The sequence below is a fragment of the Triticum dicoccoides genome, chromosome 2B (genome assembly GCF_002162155.2).
Source record: "Triticum dicoccoides isolate Atlit2015 ecotype Zavitan chromosome 2B, WEW_v2.0, whole genome shotgun sequence".
In the NCBI taxonomy this organism is placed as follows: domain Eukaryota; kingdom Viridiplantae; phylum Streptophyta; class Magnoliopsida; order Poales; family Poaceae; genus Triticum; species Triticum dicoccoides.
The window spans coordinates 652,567,067-652,574,483 of record NC_041383.1 but is presented as its reverse complement, the minus strand read 5'-3'; the positions used below and the strand labels follow the sequence as shown (position 1 = coordinate 652,574,483).

At 46.1% G+C, this 7,417-nt stretch overlaps 1 pseudogene; it reads left to right on the top strand.

Moving 5' to 3' along the window:
* The first annotated feature begins 225 nt into the window (after window positions 1-225).
* On the top strand, window positions 226-2,039 carry LOC119361100 (annotated as a pseudogene).
* The last annotated feature ends 5,378 nt before the right edge of the window (window positions 2,040-7,417 follow it).

The window sequence follows — 7,417 nt, the reverse complement described above, 5'->3', positions numbered from 1 at the left end:
TCAATTTCGGACTGTGTTGCAATATACATAACGTCGATACAAAGACTTTTCATTCAAGAATAGATATAAGAGAAAAAAGACAATACACACCTATTACCTTTTCGAATACACCCACTACCTCTCGAGCCAAGGGCAGGGTGGAAGTACTATTTAGTTGCCAAGAATGAATGAGTAAAGCAGAGCCATCATCATCAGCCCATCGGAGAGACCGACGACGCATAGCTCACATGGCCATGGCCGCTCCAACTCCAAGCGCATCCTGCTCCCTCGTAGGCCCCGTCCCGTTCAACGACGTTGTCGGGGCCGAAGACGACGACCGCATCACCCCGCCCGAAGGGTACGGGCACATCATCTCCACCTTGCCGACCATCGGCATTCTAGGCCGCTTTGTGCACCACCAATACCAGGGCGCTTGGCTGCTCCACGAGAGGATCCCTGGGGTCCTCTCTTTCCAGCGGCGCTTCTCTCCGCGCCCCGGCGACGTGCTCCTCACAAGCCCGCCCAAGTGCGGCACCACGTGGCTGAAGGCCATGGCCTTCGCCACCATGGGGCGGGCCGCGTACCCGCCCACCGCCGCCGACCACCCGCTCCGCCGCCTGAACCCACACGAGTGCGTCCCCTTCATTGACGATCTGTTCAGCGCAGGACACGATGCCAAGCTGGAGGCGCTGCCGTCGCCTAGACTCCTGAGCACGCACATGCAACACTCCCTGCTGCCCGCCTCCCTTGCTGAAAACCCCAACGCAAAGATCGTCTACATCTGCAGGTTTAGTGGCTTCATACTCCCATCAACATCACGGGCATGTTAATAAATTAGGAAAATTATACTGTCATTGTGTTCGTTTGAGATATCCACATGACTTTCAAACTTGATCACCGATCAATAATTTCCACCAAATCAGCTAGGCTGTTTCAATTGAACAAATTATACATTATGAAATGATATACACCCATTAATATAGGCATAATATTCGTTACGTTGTTATCATTTACTGCAATGATGGTTATCTAAGACAATTCTAAGAATCTTACCTACCTCATAGTCCCTCCATTCCATAATATAAAGTGCATTAATTTTCGTGCAAGTCAAACTTATGTTGTACAACCACCTAACTTCAAAAGCATGGGAAATTTTTAGTTGGCGTCCAATTACTTTAGAGGAAATGGAAATATAAACTTCCACGTGCAGGGAGCCCAAGGATATGCTGGTGTCCATGTGGCACTTTGCCAATACCATTCACCCATGCCACTTCTCCGACCTCTTCGAATCTACTCCCTCCGTTCCTAAATACTTGTCTTTCTAGGCATTTCAACAAGTGACTACATACGGAGCAAAATGAGTGAATCTACACTCTAAAATACGTCTACATACATCCGTATGTAGTAGTCATTTGAAATGTCTAGAAAGACAAGTATTTAGGAACGGAGGGAGTATATGCGAGGGCAAGAGCACAGACGGCCCCATGTGGGACCACCTTCTCGGTTACTGGAGGGCAAGCAAAGCCAATCCGGAGAGGGTATTGTTCCTTAGGTACGAGGAGGTGCTGCTCAATCCGGTTGATAGTGTCATAAAACTGGCACAGTTTCTCATGGTGCCGTTCTCGGCCGCCGACGAGGCGGTAGGGTTGCCGGCAGACATCGTGAACTTGTGCAGCATCAAGACAATGAAAGGACTGCAAGTGAACAAGACGGGTGCGTCCGGGCTGTTTTACAAGTTCCCACATGAATCCTATTTTAGGAAAGGGGTGACCGGAGACTGGGTGAATCATATGACACCAGAGATGGCGCAACGCTTAGATGCCATTGTCGAGGACAAGCTCTATGGATCAGGTCTGTCTTTCAGTTCTTGAAACGGCCACGAGGAATACAACAAACCTGGATTTGGTATTCACTCCACTTGGTTTCTCTGGGTCGTCATTTTGTTGTTCTGCAGCGTGAAATGTCCCGCCGACCCGACTAATTCGGCTGTGCTAAAAGGCAACTGCTTGCGCTTTTGTTTTTCTTACTTGTATGGAAGGGTGTTTCGGTTGCATTTGTAATAAAATTGCATATTTGTGGTACCAACAACCTCAGTTTGGGTCCTCTTTTGTGTTTTATTACCGATCTGGCATTGTTACTTATATTCCATTCTACCCATCTCGCGTTTTCATATCAAACCCATTAAGAGTGGCGTTTTCATATTCAGACCATTGATTGTTGCCTTGGCCGAGTAGATAGTCGATATGCACCCATATCGGCTCGTTAATTCCAGGCCATCGATCGTAACAAGATACCTACTTCTTATTTTTTTGCGGGAAACCAGATATTTACTTGACCATGGCTAAAGCCTGCTAAAATATTTCGGAAACGTAACACACAAAATCGAATATACATCAATTAAGTAGAGCGAGCTAATTTGTAGTACTCCTTTCGTCCGAAATTACTTGTCATCAAAATAAATGAAAATGAATGTATCTAAAACTAAAATACATCTAGATACATCCATTTGAATGATAAGTATTTCTGGACGAAGAAGTACGTAATAACTATACGATTGTCTTGCACTCTTGCTGACCCGATTTGGATGCCGTTTCGAGTCAATAGCTGGGGCCTGCAATTGTATCAAGGACGCAACCACTCAATCTTTTTGTACAGTGCGGCATAAAACTGAGACACGTCAACTGGCGTGACATTTCTGTCACACAATATAAAACACTCTTTTATTTTTTTTTTGAAAAGGAGGATGTACCTCCGGCCTCTGCATCTGGACGATGCATGTAGCCATTTATTAATTATTCACAAAGCCCTTACAAGGTAATACATCAGTAAGCCTGACGCCATCATCTTGACAACACCTGTCGCTACTCCTATCCATGTGATGAAGGGTGCCGAATGTTAGAGCCTAATACCAAACATAGATCACACCAACACCTAACATCTAATACCGGACGCCCAATCCAAGCCACAATACCTGGACTGGGTTACACACCGGTCCGATGCACTTTCAGTGGGCACCACGTGCGCATGCTGCAAGGGCCATCACCTCCTTCATCCTTCAATCCATTCTCAGATCAGATATTGACGCATCGACATTGCCAGGCCTCTCTGCCATCGACGCCACCACGATGCCAGATAGCGTGGTCCTCTTGCATGAGTCCATCGCCACCGATCGGACGCCGAGTCTCTAGTGCGTCGTGCCGCTGAAATCCGCCGCCATCGATGTGTAGGATGAAGCACCGCTCCACCACCTACCGACGCCTAACCAGCTAGCCGTCCATATGTCCGTCTAGCTGATGAATGTCTCCAAAGATGATGCCCCCACGGGGGTGACGACGAAGACGTCGCAATCATCCGATCCAGGAGGCCCCTCAACGCCTCGAACGAGGGCTACGACGCCCACGGGCGGCGCCGTCAATGGTAGCCTCCTCCAGATCTGAGGTTTCCCCCGGAAACAATGGAGCGAGGGACGCCCCCACCATTGCCTCCAACGAGGACAATGACACCCACTGGCGCCGCCAACGACGGTGGCATCCTCACCCACTTTAGCAGCTAGGCCACCATCTCCTCCTCCACTTGATCTGCTGCCGAAAAGCTACCGTGAGGCAACACCTACCGACCAGATCCTTTTGGACCGACTGTGAAGACAGCCAAAGGTAGATGAGGTCAGATCACTGCGAGACTGTCATCATGGCCACACACACGACCAGATCATTTTAAAACACTCTGTTAAAATGATGTATACATTATGCAAAAAGGCCACAAATAGCGACGAAGTCAATGGTTTCTCCATGTTTCCATATAAGACATCACAAATTACTTTATAAACTAGTCTACCTGTCACACTCAAGATGCGACCCTATCCTAAAAGAACTCGAAGGTCCCACCAAGGATAGAAGCGCATCTTGAAGACGCTTTTACAATGTGGATATACTTACATCAACATTACATAATAGATGGAGATACATACAAGAGGCATACAATGCCACACGAATACAACATCACAATACATTAGAGCATCATCCGACTACGGATGAAACACAAACAGAAACTCAAACGACATCCACCCTGCTAGCCCAGGCTGCCGACCTGGAACGTATCCCCTGATCGAAGAAAAAGCAGAAGAAGAACTCCAAAACAAGCAATCATCGCTCTCGCGTCAAGACCATCGCATAACCTGTACCTTCAACTGTTGTTGTAGTAATCTGTGAGCTACGAGGACTCAACAATCCCATTACCACGGGTATCAAGACTAGCAAAGCTTAAAGGGAAAGGAAGGGGCAAAATGGTGAGGCTGCAGCAGCGGCTAAGCATATATGGTGGCTAACATACGCAAATAAGAGCGAGAAGAGAGCAAACGGAACGGTCGTGAAGCTAGCAATGATCAAGAAGTGATCCTGAACTCCTACTTACGTCAAACATAACCCAAAACCGTGTTCACTTCCCGGACTCCGCCGAAAAGAGACCATCACGGCTACACACACAGTTGATGCGTTTTAATTCAGATCTGGTGTCAAGTTATCTACAACCGGACATTAACAAATTCCCATCTGCCACATAACCGCGGGCACGGCTTTTGAAAGTTTATACCTTGCAGGGGTGTCCCAACTTAGCCCATGATAAGCTCTCGCGATCAACGAAGGATATTCCTTCTCCCAGGAAGACTCGATCAGACTCGGAATCCCGGTTACAAGACATTTCGATATGGTAAAACAAGACCAGCAAAGCCGCCCGAATGTGCCGACAAATCCTGATAGGAGCTGCACATATCTCGTTCTCAGGGCACACCGGATTGTCCAAACTTCCGGTAGGCCAGCCCAGAGTTGCCCCTGGTGACCACCGGCGGCTGACAGGTTGGACCAACACTCACGACGAGCACTGGCCCGGGGGGGGGGGTAAAATAAAGATGACCCTCGAGAGCGCGGCTCCCAAGGAAAAAAAGGCTAGGTGAGGCAAATGGTAAAACCAAGGTTGGGCCTTGCTGGAGGAGTTTTATTCAAAGCGAACTATCAAGGGGGTCCCATAAATCACCCAACCGCGTTAGGGACGCAAAATCTCGGAACATAATACCGATATGACAGAAACTAGGGCGGAAAGAGTGGAACAAAACACCAGGCATAAGGCCGAGTCTTCCACCCTTTACCAAGTATATAGATGCATTCATTAAATAAGAGATATTGTGATATCCCAAACACAATCCTGTCCACCATGGAGCAATCTTCAACTTCACCTGCAACTAGCAACGCTATAAGAGGGGCTGAGCAAAGCGGTAACATAGCCAAACAATGGTTTGCTAGGAATGGTGTAAAGGTTAGAGGCTGACATGGCAATTTGGGAGGCTTGAAGAGCAAATGATAGGTAGCGCAGCAAAGCGATAGAACGAAGCAACTAGCATAGCAATGATATTAGTGAGATCCAGGGTAGCGGTCATCTTGCCTGAAATCCCTCAAGGAAGAAGAACGAGTCCATGAATAAGATGAAGCCATGAAGACGAATCAAGCGTACACGAACGAATCCTCACGATCGCAACGAAACGGGAACTATCGAGAGAAGCACACAACATGGTAAACACACCACACATATACAACGCATGATGCAAAATCAAGCATGATGCATGACAAGGCTACATGTAGCTACTCATGGCAAGAGATGATGCATACAAGAGCAACACAACAAAGCAAGTTTAAATAAGGCCGGGAACACCATATAACAATTCCGGTAAGTCCTCATATGCAAATTTCGAAATTGGTCCAGATCTGAATAAACCTCATGTTCAAGTTGTTAAAAAGCAAGTTAAGATGCACCAATATGATCTACACAAGATTCTAGTCAAGTTACATATAAAGTTCATTAGATTTGAAGCTACGGCCTAGAAGATATGAGCAAAACAAGTTAAACATGACATTGATGCAAAATGCATACAACCATCAAGCAAACACACTCAAAACAAGGATGCAACATGATAATATGAAACTACATGCAAAATCAAGCAAGTTTCATATAGAACACACTCAAAATGGAGCAATGGTTCAACACATACACTATACAAGTTTAAAGGACAAGCTGTTCAAAACAGCAACTAGGCATCTAGCACACATCAAACCAATATGCTACATCATCTCAACATAAGAATAAAAGGTATGGACATGATGTACAGGTAATGCATTACAAAACATGAACATTGAGCTATCTCCAGAAATCACTAGAACAAGCTCAAAAAGACATGGCAAGATTGAAAATAATAACTGTTTCAGGTTTAGCAGAAATAACATCAGGTTGCAATGTTTAGAGCTCTCAAACAACATGCTACAGGAACTTATCATGGCAAACAAAGGCATGGAAGGAATCTACTGAATGCATAGAACAAAAGTCCTTTACTGACCATGAGCCAAGAAGGATCAGAAGATATGATGGCACCCTTGTAAACATGGAAAGTTATATGACAGATTCATACATGGCAGGAACAACAATAAGTAGGCATGTTTATGAACTTGTACCACTCACCACAGAGCAATACATGGCATGACAAGGTGACTAACAGTAAGAAAACATGTTTATGAAGCTAGGCATGCCAAGGGAAAGTTCATAGGGTGCATGGATCACTAGCAAAACACATGGAAAAACTGAACTTCAAGTTAACAGGCTGACAGGAACATTATTTAGCAACTTTGGAGCAAGATATGAACAATCTACAGCAAGCTATAAATGCAACCAGGGGCATGGATGGATATAGCATGACATGTGTAACAAAACATCCTTAGTGAACATCTTCAGATTATGCATAGAATAACCTGTAGCAGCAGGTTTACATAGCATCACAAAATAACAGATTCAGCCTAGCAAAACAGCAACAACAAGTACCCTACTTAACAAGCTTGATTCACTCAGTACAAGACTCAAAAAAATACATGGATTGCACCCATGTAAAGATGGCATGATGTAGTTCAAAACACATGTAGAGCTTATGCTCAAAGGATGCACACATAAAATGCAACAAAAATGACAAATCACCAAGTTATAACAGTTTTAGCAGATTAACATCAGATATCACTCTTGCAACGATGATTCGGGCATCAAGAAGGACTCAAACAAGCATGGAACACTGTAACAAAATGAAGAGCATTTCATAATGAACATTTTGACATATTACACGCACAAAACGGAGCAGTATGCATGGAGTTATGATGCAATGAACATGGCATGAAAATGTCTAAATATTCGGGGACTTAGGGAAATCTCGGGGGTCAACCTCAGATCTGCACGATTTTCGAGGTTCGCCGGAGTTGACGAGGAGGAAGACGACCGGAGAAGACGGGGGAGGTCGCCAGCGGTTCGGGCTCGTCGGATCCGGCCCTCTCGCGGCCGGATCTGGCCGGAGGTGGAGGAGGAAGGCGCGGGGCGGCGACTGGAGACGACTGCGGCGGCGGAGCCGAGGCGGGGC